We start from the raw sequence: 12,853 nt of genomic DNA, 5'->3' as shown, positions 1-12,853 counted from the left end.
TCGCAAAGTGGCATATTGAGAGAAGCTAAAAGAACTGTGAATTTGTAAAAAGGGAAGGTCATCAGAAGTGGGGACGAGCACCACGTGGGTGCTGTCTCGAGCAACCCCGGTTTATCCCTTAAGCCGAAGACTACAGATGCCAGAAGGCCATAGGAGAGCCGCCAAGACAGGTCAAAGTGGTCATACAGGAGGTCTAGCAAATTCTACATACAATCGAAAGGCCTTTGACCTAAGAACTGTAGAGAAAGCAAGGGAAGTGAATCCTGCATGTTGAGAAAGCCAGGGAAGGGAATCCCGCAGACATTAAAGCAAAAGGAATTGTGAAACGGCTAGAGTGAAATCGACAGAGGGATGCAAGTAAAAGGGGCAAAGTCTAAACTCCAGAGAAACAGTATGTCGACAAAGGTGAACCCGGCAGAGGGATGTCCACTGGAACCGTTTAAAAAAACATTAAGATTCTTGAAAACAAGGAAAGCCATAGTGAACCCGGCTGAGGGAGGCTGAAAGTAAAGAGGGGTCAGCGGCCGGAAGAGGGGAACCCAGGGGTGAGGAATCCTCATCCTATGGAACATCATTTGTTAAAGGAACTTTTATTTTGTTGTAGTGAATACATCAGGTCCTCGAAGGAAAGATACTTTCTAGTGAAATGAGACTTGGCCATCGACAGCCCTGATAACTGAAAGCGGAACTTTTGTTTTATGCTGGGGAAGCTCGAGAGTGTACTGTGCTCCAAGATCCCTCCCTTACCCCGTGCTCAAAACGTGGGGAAGGAAGACCCAGGCTACCGCATGCTGACACATTTGTGAACACTTCTTTCTTTTCTTGAAAACTATCCCACACCCTTGTTGTATTAGTTGTCAGAATTGGCAATATGTTTCTTAGTATAGGCCCTTTTTATTTGACAACGCAACTAGGGCTGCCTCATTTTTCATTTGATGGTCAACGCTTGCTCTCATCTTAGATTTAGGTTTAGATTAGGTGTTTTTTCAACCTGCATACAGTTTAATAAACACTGTGGAACTGTGATCACTTGTGTCTATCTTTACTGTTGCCACCATGAGTTCCTTACACAGACTAGAGATTTCTTCTTAAGTTTCAAGAGAAAGTTTTCATCCTCTAGCAAGGCACTGAAGGACAATTCTATAGCCTGTAAATGGGTTTTGTACGTAAGAATCAAATCTGTGTAGGCAAAGTTTTCAGGCAAAGTTTTCAGATCTGCGTCGGATGTGTGCCGCAAATGTTGTCAACATGGTACCATCAATGTTTTTTGCCAGCATAAAGTTTCTAAACATTTTGAAGAAGGCAGTTTCCATTGTGTAGGGAGATGGTACCTAGCTCTAAATGCAGCACCCCCACCGGGACCGTTGCTTAGAGTCCCACAACTTTCATTCTGTGAGTTTTAACCATTTGACCCGATGATTTGTCAAGATTTCCATCCTGCATAATGTACTAGGGACTACCCCTTTCTTATAGATCTCTACCCCTTTCTTATAGATCTCAACAAATACTGCAATGGACCCACCCACTTCATTTGCTATGTAATGTTTGATTCCTCGACATTTACGCATGGCTTCAACCAAAATGTAGCGCTTATATTGCTGTGCACTAAACGTACTACAAAAGGGCAGGCCTAGGTACAAGTATTGGTCTACAACCTGCAGTCGCTCCCCGCCCATATGCCAAACAGTCCATTTGGTACTTTCATTTTGCTTCAATTGCCAGGACCATGGTTATAATTTTCAGATGCATATGAGTAAAGGGTGTCAATTGAGCGCTGAAGGCCCAGCAGGGTCTTATCTAATAAAGCCCTGTCGTCGGTGAAGGAAATCCAGGATGTAAGCTCCCCACCTATATAATATTAGTGGGGACGTTTTTGCACCCAGACAAAATTTAGGCCATATCGGCCACATAAAGGTTAATTACGAGAGGTGCTAAAACGCACAGCTGCTTGAGTCCTTTGTTCGTACCAATCAGTGCAGAAATGTTTCCATCCTGGGAAAGCCTAGCGGTCACTGTGGTATTAGTACCGAGCTTCTTGATGTAGTATAGCAAAGTGGTATCTACACCCCAGCACTCGAGTTGTGCCCACAAGTGAGGACCGGAGACCCTGTTGAACGCTGTGGTGAAGTCCACAAATTATAGATACAACCCTCTGTCTGTGCCATGAATTACATCCGCAGATAAAAGCTGGCATGCCCAGATGGCATGTGTAGTTGACCTTCCTCATCTATAACCTAGTTGTTGGGGTTTTAAGATTTTGGCTACTTCTGCTCACTTTGGGAATATTCTGAAGAGGATAGTCACATACTTTACTGCTGCTATCAAACATTGCTACTAATCCATAGTTTGCAGGTTCATTGCGGCTAGCCTTCTTGTGCACAGGTATTAATATTGACTGACTACTCGGTACAGTGCAAGTTCTAATAATGTCTTTAAAACATAGCCAACAACAGGTTTCCCCAAAAATGGGGATGGCGTTTTAATTCAATGTTGGTCAACACATCTGGACCCGGGGCTCTTGATGCTTTTATTTTCGCTATAATAGTTAATACATCGGTAGATCGAAACATCCCCAAGAGAAACCTAGGGACCATACGTTAACTTTCTTATTACTCAAGCCCAAACATCGTGAAGAGGCGTATGGCAACTACAGAATACTAGGGAAGGGGAGCAATGGCCCACTACCAAACTGTACTAGCATGAGACTCGTAACACAGATTGTAATAAATCATCCGATATACTGTGTGAATAATTAATGTATAACAAGAAGGGAGAGTATTGAACTAATGTGGCACCAGGGAAGTTGGGTTTTTCTTATTGTGGGTTAACTGGTTTTAAGTTATTGTAAAATTCCAATAAACAAAGTTTTAAAAAAATATAGTTAATGCATCAAGTAGGTCAAACTGCAACCCAAACATACAAGCATCTGGTTTTGGCAACTTTTCCTGCTCCTTAGAACGGGCTGGATTCAAGTATGGTTGTTTAATATAGATGTTCCAAACCTGCTCTGAAATGTTGTATAATTATAGGGGCGTTTTTAATGAAAAGTGGAAACGATACAAGTGGCAGAACTTTCTAGCATCGTGGGCTTTTATTAACGCAAACAGCATCTTCCAATTTGAATTGGAAATGCTCTGCTTGTGCAGCCTTTTAAGTTTGGCAGTTTAAAATGTCCAAATACTCAATGTGAAAGGTGCTTCTCTCGTAATATGCCGATGGCCAAGAAAAGTTTTGCTTTTTGGGTATGTATGGGCATGTCAAAAATTGAGAGGGTACCTTTTATGTTGTGTCAACTTAACTTTTGTCTGACACGCTTGAGGCACAATAATGATAGGTGAACAGTCATATCTCCATTTGCAGTCAGCAATAACTCGGCTGGAGTACAAGGACTAGCCGATGCTAGGGCATTTATTTTTCCATTGGTTTGCTTCTGTCCATACAATGCGATTTCCCTGCTAGTTGCAAGTCATGCTGGCCAACTCACTTGTCAACTCTATACTGCGAGGTCCAAAGTCACCTGCAACATCGCGTGGTCGCTAAGCGTAGTGTATTTAATCACGTGTTTTCCAACTAAACTACGCATGGACTTTGTAGCAAAAAAAAGCCATTGAGATAAGTAGCACTTGCCCCTGCTCTCCTAGTCTTTACATGGAGTAGTGTATTGAAAACTGAAGGCAAGAGGTTTGAGGCCAACCCTCAAGAGCATATCAGACCATTTGCGTCCCTTCCTAAGTAACCTCGAGCATTAAGTGTTCCCCACTTTCTAGCCTTATTTTGTCCTTAATACTAACGCAATGAGCGTTTAGGTGTCCTGCCAATATAAAAATGTTTCCACTGGAGGATAGCTCCCAACCTTTCAAGATCCCAATAACCTGGGTAATCAATGCTGCAGTCTGGGCACCGTCTGTAGTAAATGTTCAGAACAAGTGTCTTTGTGACAGCCGCCAGATGTTTTTTGATCACTACTCCCATGCAATTCGTACTGGATGTACCCAAGTCATAGCTGTCGGCATCAAAACAAACTTTTAAACCTATGCAAGGTCTTCCTTTTGGTTGGCCCTTGCTGGATTTGTTGGCTGCTTGTAACATCAAGAACAAAAATAGATGTCAACCAAGTCTCCTGCAGAAGAAATATACATTGCAGGAACATATAGCCTTCCACTCCCCTGGTTGCACTTAAAAAGAGCGGTACCCTCTCGTGTTCCAAGAGAAAAAAAGCAAAATTGAAAAAAAGACTTCTCTGCCAATTTGCACATTCTTCGGTAACAGTACATTTGCTGCACCAATGGCCTTTGTGTACTTTAAATGATGAGGTGCAAATTACTTTTTTGCATGAACTAAATCATTGCATGGCATGTAGCTTATTTTCTCTTCCGTTACGCATAATGTAGAGGGTGGGCTCGCTTGTTCGGCCTGTGGCTGCTGCGTTTGTAGTTCCTGGCCGAGATTACTCATTTGGTTTATTGATGCTACTTCATGTTCTACGACCACCGGGGAGACAAATGTCCCGGTTGCCAAATTGCTTGTACTGAAAATGTTGGGTACAAGGAGGGCGCCTTCAGAGAGTTCGCCTCACTGCAGGGGAAGAAGACATTCACATCGGTCAATTCTTGTGGTATCAAAAACTCTGAACTATAGCTCGGCACAAATGGGACACATGGCCTGAAGAACCAGACACAGATCCGCTCTTGACACTGCTGTACAATTTGGGAGAGGGCTGCAGATCAATATCCCAAATATACAGCCACCTGAGCGATACATCTAATCCTCGAAGCATGGAAATGAAAAACAAATGGGAGGCAGACGTGGGCAGGGAAATAACTGAGGGAAAGTGGGATAGAGCGCTAACATTCCCCAAAGAGGTGTCTAGGAATCACAGATTCCGACAGATTCAACTAAATGTGCTGCACAGAACTTACCTGACCCCATGCCAAATAGCTACTTTCAACAAGCAGACACAATCAACCTGCACTTGGTGCAAGGGGGAAAAGGCTGATTTGATCCACATGCTGTGGGAATGCTCCAAGACAAGGTCTCTGTGGGACAAAGTGAAACAGAAGTGCGAAAAAGCAGGTTTGAACAATTACAAATGGACTCCTGAGGAGTGCCTCCTAGGAACTTACCCTAGACCAGCCAAGCTCAAGCATATGGTAAGACTCATGGACATATCGTGTGTACTGGCTAAAAGAACCATTGCAATGGCTTGGAAAAAACCTGCTGGTCCACAGTACAAACTATGGCACAATGAGACAGAACGATGGGTGCTAGCGGAGACCAAAGCATGGGAGGAATGTTTGGCCAGGTCTACTGATGACTCCAGCTTGGCGCTTGAAGCTTGGAAGGAACTCACTAGACACATGTTTCATCCCTCCGATGATAAGCCCCCTTGAACCAAGGAACTCGAGCTGGGCTCGCACTCTGCTTGGCCAAGTCCAACTAAAGCGGAGAAGCCATGAAGACCCCCCCCCCCCCCCGAGATAAAAGACATTGTAAAACATGAACCAAATAAGGACACAGTTTATGTTGGTAGTTATAAGGTTAATGTTAAGTTTAAACGCATTGTTATTATTTGTGTACAGCACTCCTGAACATCATGTATCTGACACTAATGAAAATGGCAATAAACAAAATTTAAAAATAAAATAAAATAAAAAAAATGAAAAAAAACTGTTGACAATGCCATTCGTGGTCACAATCCTCAATTCGGGTACTTGTTGGAACAATTGTATAAAATGTGCCAGATTTAAGAAGGGGCTTGCCTCTAGGTGCCGTTTCAGTAATACTCAGAACATGGCTTGATGGTGGAGTATGCTGTAGTTTGTCAGCGTCAATGCCTATAGGACAATATTGGCAACTTTGTTTGCCAGCCTCGAATGGCCAATTTACTAGTTGCGGGCATTATTCATCTGCATAGCTTTAAAATGTATTACGGCTAACTGGAAAGACTCTAGTTTACTTTCCACCAAAATCTGGTGGAACACCATTTGTAACACTCATAAACTAGAGATGTGCATGGCCAATAATCACAACACAATTCCTAAGTATAATGCTAAGTGGTATTATTTCACCAGGTATCTTAACTGTTTTAATGCAACTGCTCATGGTACATAAATTTACACCCTTATATTAGCATCATTATTCATATTTCCATACTTATTCAGAAATACTTGAACTAGATAATTTTTGAAATGACCAGATTATTTTGATGAAATAATCCAATATACCCACTCCTCCCCCTATCCTCTTCCCTCCTTATCCTTATATGTCTCTAGTCTGTCTCCCTGTAAGTCTCCCCCCAAAATCTCTATTTTTCACTACATATAAGTCACTCGCTGCAGACCTGTGATATAATTAATTCTAAACAACATGTTATATTAATGCGGTTTATATCTATTATAGTTCATAGTACATTCGCAAGTGAATTTAACAAATGACTTAGCTTTATAGAAATACTATTACAAAGGATCAAAATCATTTACTATGTCATTTCTTTGCGGTTCTTGTTCTTATTCAAAGTTTGTAACCTGTTGATATCTGTATCAAAATCAATATTTTAACAATAAAAATCATTAAAATGAAAAAAAAAAAAAAAAAAAAAAAAGCCCTTAGGTTCATTTATTTAGTCTTGTGTGAAGATTCGCTGGCCACAATTTCCATATTCTCATATTGTGTTTCCAGGTTTCTTGTTTTGTTTACAGAAGTGTACACACGTGACAGCCACTCTATTTTCAAGTCGAATCTGAGGTGGCATAAACGATGATAAAGCCATACTGGTGGTGTCATGCACCTGTAACCATTTGTCTACGGTCCCTGCTTTTATGGCATTTGGGTCAATAAGCAGAGACTGCTATATTTGGACCTTGGCCTTTTCAAAGCGTGCATTTGCCTTGTCCTTTTTCCTATTCCCAATCTGCTAGAATTTGAGCAATCTGGAATTCAGATGGCTGGCAATCACTGCCGGAGTGGGGGTGTGGTGAGGTTGGAATGCAACGAAGATATCAGAAGGAATTCTGTTTTCTGAGGGTTTTGTTTCAGGTAATGCAGCCAGTCTTTATTGCCTTAGGTTTTTCATCAAGCTGGGCATTCAAAGTTTTCACTTTAGAGTCGAGAAGCTCTAGCTTCTAAAAAATTACGTATATCCTCTTCTGAACTGTTTCAGGCTTCTTTTGGCAAACGTGCCAAGATTGCCCTGCTTCTTCTGTCACCCCGGCATATCAAGATAATAGCATGTGGGCACAGGACTCAATGTAAGAGAACAAATGTTGCCCTGTACCATAGTGGTATGCTCCAATCATATCCAGACACACAGGGCAAAGGAGAGGCCATGGGCAACTAGGCTTGGACAACGTGTTGCAGCTTTGCTATTTTGCTACAGTGCATGCTAATGCGGACATGTAGCACCCTCCAGATCACCCCCGAGTCAGTCACCTAGACCGACAGGAAACATGGCCTGACAGCGTCGCAGCATGAACATACCCCTGCCAGGAAAGTATCATGTTCCGAGCAAGATAAATTAATTGACCTCAGGAGGACGGACTTAGTCTGTACTTCTGTTAATTAAACTAGTGCCATGTAGTCTGAACACTGAAATCTTAGAAGAGTGCTTAATTCAGCCCGATCTGCTCAGTTTCTGGCTTCATTAAAGCCCTGGCCTGAGCAAGCCATAGCCTGAACAACGTCATTGCCAGCGTGCAATATCAATATATAGCGTAACTTTGTGCAGCCATGGCCTCTGAACATCTTTTCATAGAAGGCTTTCTCCATGTGGAGGCACTTTACAAAAGCAATGGCATTTTTTACATCAAATATCTGAAAACTGTGACAGTGACCAGGAAAGATTTGTTTTAAAAAGTGTCAAACTTTGAAAGATGTGTGTATAGTAGTTAGGTTATTTCAAATAAAGATGATATGACAGCCTCTGTTACCATTTGAAATGTTTTATTTTATTGTGGATATCGTAAGGCATGCCCAAATGCCATTTAAGGACACCCTAAGAATAAATATTTGAGAGCGTGTTAAAGGTTTATCCCAACTACACATTTTACATAAATTCTCCAAGAAGGAAGCTGTTCCTAGAACTCCAAGACTTTGAATTTCGTTTCACTCACTGAAATAAAAAAAAGTCATATCAGAAGATATTCTACTAAAATGAATTTCTGTGAAATGCATAATGGCAACATGTCTAACTTATTTCTTTACCATTGGCAGGGTCAATTTGGACTCAACATGTGGGTTCAGACAACTCCTTTGAGAAACAACTAGCTTTCATTAGTGTCCGATTTTCTCAGAATCACAATCCTAAAGGCTTTTGTTTTGTCAAGGCTGGATTTTGGTAACCGAGTGTATGCAGGCATACCAGCCAAATAAAGGTCTAGAACACAAAGTGTACAAAGCACGGTGGTTTGACTCCTGCTTCGGCTCTGTAGATTAAAATCCATCTCCCTTGGGCTGGCCTTGATTTACTGGCTCTCAGTCTGAATGCAGATATCTTTATCTGCATGTGCCAGATTCAGAAGACACTGCATACAGTCCAGGACCAACTATTCAGTCTAAAATAATGAAACACTATGATCCCCCTCTTTTTATTACTCCAGTACATTGCTGGCACCTTATTTACCAAGACTAAAAAATACTGTGGAAGATGCTTTCTGTCCTGGCATCCACAATTTGATAAACCCAACAGCATCATTAAGCCCTACGATTGGAGCTCGGTGTACGATCCATATGGGCACATTGGCTTCTCAAGCGTTGTAAACTCTACTGCATATTAAGATTGTGCAACATCCCGCCCGGGACGATTCTAAACTCTAGTTCATTGGTGGCAGCCAATTTTAAGGGCCCCCACCTAAACCCCTTCCTGGGCTCGCTGAGTAAAACAGCAGTGGCACAATGTGAACAGATAGGATTGCATCTCACGCTCCTGCCAGACATGCCAGATTACCTCAATCTACTCACGAGAATGACGTGGGAATGGGACAGAGTGGTTTCTGTTAAAAAAACGGAACCCAAAAAAGGCACCATGTGGAGTTTACACAACAGGCGTTTATAATCGATGGTCCGTGCTCTTATCTCCTCAAACCGTGCTCTAAATAAATGCGAGAATTCATAAAATATATGCGCTTCAAAGTTCGACCTACCTACGAATACATTGGTAGCCGGATTGGTGTCGAAGTTGAGGAGAGATAATGTTGGCTGTATGAAAAGCAGGTTGAATCCAGCCGCCATGTATTGACCCAATGCAGCTCCCTTTGTCAACAATATAGTAGGGCATATTCTAGCCTGGTACACACCTTGGAGAATATCCAGGGGGACCAATTCTGGAGCTGATTATATGGGGCCGATTCCTTTGTCATTACAGGGGCGGGGTTTTATGTGTAGAAGGAAGCAGTGAAGCTCTTGGCTAATCCACTAAGTGGGAGACAGATGTCATAGCATGCATATAAAGCCAGCAGAGATGATGGATATATATATTGTGTTATGGCCATGCCATTTATGTCTATGTCCCCTTTAAAACTTTATCTATATGAATTTGGACGTAAAGTGAAATGACCAATGTGTGTCCTCTTGTTTTTCTGTTAAGGATATTTTGTTTGTTATTTGTTTTTATGATTTCGTCATTTCGCCAACTAAAGGTTTTACCTTCATACGAACATGTGATAATATAATGTGCGTCTTTTTTACTTTTGTGTTGAGGCTATTTTGCTAACCAACATGCACAATTAAAAAATAAATAAAGAAAATAAATAAACAATCATCAAGCAGGCCTCAGAATTTGTACTTGCAACTAGCCAATGGCTAGTGGCAATTGACTTGACAAGTCATTGTTTGCTTGTATGGATGTATTTATTTATTGTGCATTTGTTAGGCGCTTATGCAGTAAGTCAATTCTGTTTCAAAGCACCCACGTGGCAACAGGGAGGGACCATAACATTGAAACAATAAATACAGCGGAGTATAAAGCCAAACCTACTATGCCTTGTGAGTATTCAGAAGATGCAAGTGCAGAGTGTGCACAATTGAGGGAGCAAGTGACTTTTTTGAAACTTTTTTTTTTAATTAAACGGTTGGAGCAGAGTAAAACATTGTGGTATCATGTGTAGGCAACATTCCGAGACGGATAAACCCATGTTGTAACGCCCCATACCTTTTGCCCCCCCCCCCTCCATCAGTCTTTCCCGCCCACACCTTCCCCTCCTGCACTTCTCATTGCTTTCCTTCTTGACCTAGATATAGTCGGGCTAGGCGGGGCTTAAAAGGTATGATCCGCTTCCCATCGGGGCATAAAGTCCAGTCTGCAGGGGGTTAAAAGGTCCGCTCGCAACAGTTTGTATAGTCTCGAGATGCCTCCCTTGCTCAATCTCTCCCAGATTGTTCAAACGGGCTTACAGGGCACGTGGCTTTGCGTTTGGTCTCGGAGTGTCTGATCCAGTGCCGCAGCTGGAGGTAGGGGAACCCGTCTGACTCCAATAGGTGAAATTCACTCTTGCATTCCTCAAAGGTGTGGAGAAGGGCCCCAACATATTATTGGGTGACAGTTTGAAGTCCCCCCCTCCCCCATTTCCAGTTTACAAATGCTCCCGGGGGTTTACCCAGTGTGAAGGAAGGGTTGTCAAAGATAGGGGAGAGCGGGCCCATGCGCCTCTGGGTATCTTTTTCTCTTTTAGCACTCCGTCCCAGACCCTCATGGTGACTCTAGTTGCAGTTAGCAGCGGCGGCCATTGTTTCCGTTGCCGGTGCGGGAGAAAGCGGAGACGGAGCGAGCATTGTGAATGCTCAATCTCCATCCATTTCGAGGGAGGCGCTTCGGATGTCCATGCCAATAATTGTACGAGTTGAGCTGCCTCGCTATATTTCCGTCGGTTCGGGAAATTCAGCCCTCACAAACAGGCACCCCCCATGACTCTTTGGAATTCTAGCTTTTCCCCCGCCAAATAAAGCCCAGAACCTTCCATTGAAGGTGGTCTATCGCCGTGTTGGGGATCACCACTGGGAGGGAGGTGTAGCAGTAGAGCAAGCGAGGGAGCAAGTTCATTTTTACTGCTGTGATTCGGCCCATCAAGGATATCTCTTGTTTCGCCCATCTCTCTAAGTATTTTTCAAGCTGCTGGAAAAGAAGGGGGAAATTGGCTGCATAGAGATCCGCCGGCGGGGCCGTGAGTAGGATCCCTAAGTATTCGATGGAGCTAAAGGCCCAATGAATTGGGCATATGGGTTGGAGATCCGAAATGCTTTGCAGTGTCAATCTTACCCCCAGGGCTGCTGCCTTCCCATAGTTTATCTCAAAGCCTGACACGTTACCATAGGCCCTTAGTTCCCGGAGGGCCGTCTTAAGGGATGGCGGAACGCCCGAAACTGTGAGAAGCACGTCATCAGCATCCAGGGAAACTTTATGTAAGGAGTCCTGGGTCTGTACCCCTCTAATCTGATTGTTACTGCGAATGTGTTGGGCTAGTGGTTCCATAACCAAGGCGAACAAGAGAGGTTAGAGGGGGCAGCCCTGTCGCGTGCCACATGTCAGGGGGAATGGGGCTGAGCGCATCCGATTAATTTTTAAGTGAGTGTTTGGGGAGGAGTAGTTAGCCGTGATCATCTTTCTAAACAGGGGACCAAAGTGAATCCTTCTAGTGTTAGATGTAGGAAGGACCAGTCTATCTTATCAAACACTTTAGTGGTGTCCAACGCCAATAGGGCCCTTTTCCCACTCTCCCATGTGGTAAAGTCTAGAAGGTTTAGAGCCCTTGTAATATTGTCCCCGGTCTTTCTCCCTATGACAAACCCTGTTTGGGCGGCGTCGATTACTGAAGGGAGCAGAGGGGCTAGGCAGTTTGAGAGTACCTTCAAATAGATGTTAGCATTGATGTTTACGAGCGATATCGGTCTTTAGGAGGCACACTCCCTGGGGTTTTACCTGGTTTGAGAATCGAGATCGTGGTTGAGGTCTGCATTGATTGAGTCACTGCAACCATTGCACCAAATGTGTTAAAGAGAGCTGTCAAAGGGGGAGCTAACTGAGAACTAAAAACTTGGTCGAATCTCAGGGAGAATCCGCCTGGGGCCCTAGGCGTCAAGGTCTTAATAACATTCTTCACTTCCTCACGTCAGATCAGGGCCTCCAGCACCTCTATATCCTCCTTGGTTAGGTGCGGCAGGGCTGCCGCAGCAACGTATGCCCTCTGTGTTGGGGTCGGTCTACCCAGGTCCTTCATGGCTTCTAAAAAGTGTTCTTGTGCCATGCGCAGTTTATCCTGTTCCCCATACGGAGTGGCTCCATGTTGGTCTTTGAGGCCTACAATCAAGTTCCGCTTCTTCACCATTGTCAGCTTATTGGCCAGGAGGCTGTTGGCCTTATTGCCTTTTGCGTAGTAGCCCTGCTTCACTGCCATTAGAGAACGTGCAGTCTCTTCGGCGTAAAGGGCTTCCAATTTGTTCCGGGCGATACGGAGGGCCGCCTGTGCTTTAGGGGACCAGCCTTGTTTGTATTTGTTTTCGATCTCCTAAAGCTCCTGCTCCAATCAGTCTCTCGCCGGTTTCTTGCATCTATGGTAGGCTGCATTGTGTGAAAATCATCCCCCGCGCCCACACTTAATGACCACTTTCATGGCATCCCACGTAGTTGCTGGAGAGGTGAGATCTGTACGGTTCTCCTAAAGTACTGTTTAATCGCTTTAGCTACCGCATCCCGTAAAGCCAGGTCATCTAAGATTGGGTCATATAGTCACCATTGTGGTCTAGGCTCCGGGGCTGGGTTCCAAGCCCTGGTCTATAGGCACACTGGAGCATGGTCTGAGAGAACCTTTGGAGCGATTACTGTACCCTTTGAAAAGGGCAGGAATTGTGGGGAAGCCACAATCAG

At 43.7% G+C, this 12,853-nt stretch overlaps 1 protein-coding gene across 4 annotated transcripts in view; it reads right to left on the bottom strand.

Moving 5' to 3' along the window:
* SPATA7 (spermatogenesis associated 7) overlaps nt 1-12,853 on the bottom strand; it is a 466,226-nt gene that overhangs the window by 383,210 nt on the left and 70,163 nt on the right. The window lies entirely within an intron of this gene.

Source organism: Ambystoma mexicanum, chromosome 14 (assembly GCF_040938575.1).
Source record: "Ambystoma mexicanum isolate Mex_15411 chromosome 14, UKY_AmexF1_1, whole genome shotgun sequence".
NCBI lineage: Eukaryota > Metazoa > Chordata > Amphibia > Caudata > Ambystomatidae > Ambystoma > Ambystoma mexicanum.
The sequence above is the reverse complement of the archived record's forward strand: the minus strand, read 5'-3'. Positions and strand labels throughout refer to the sequence as shown.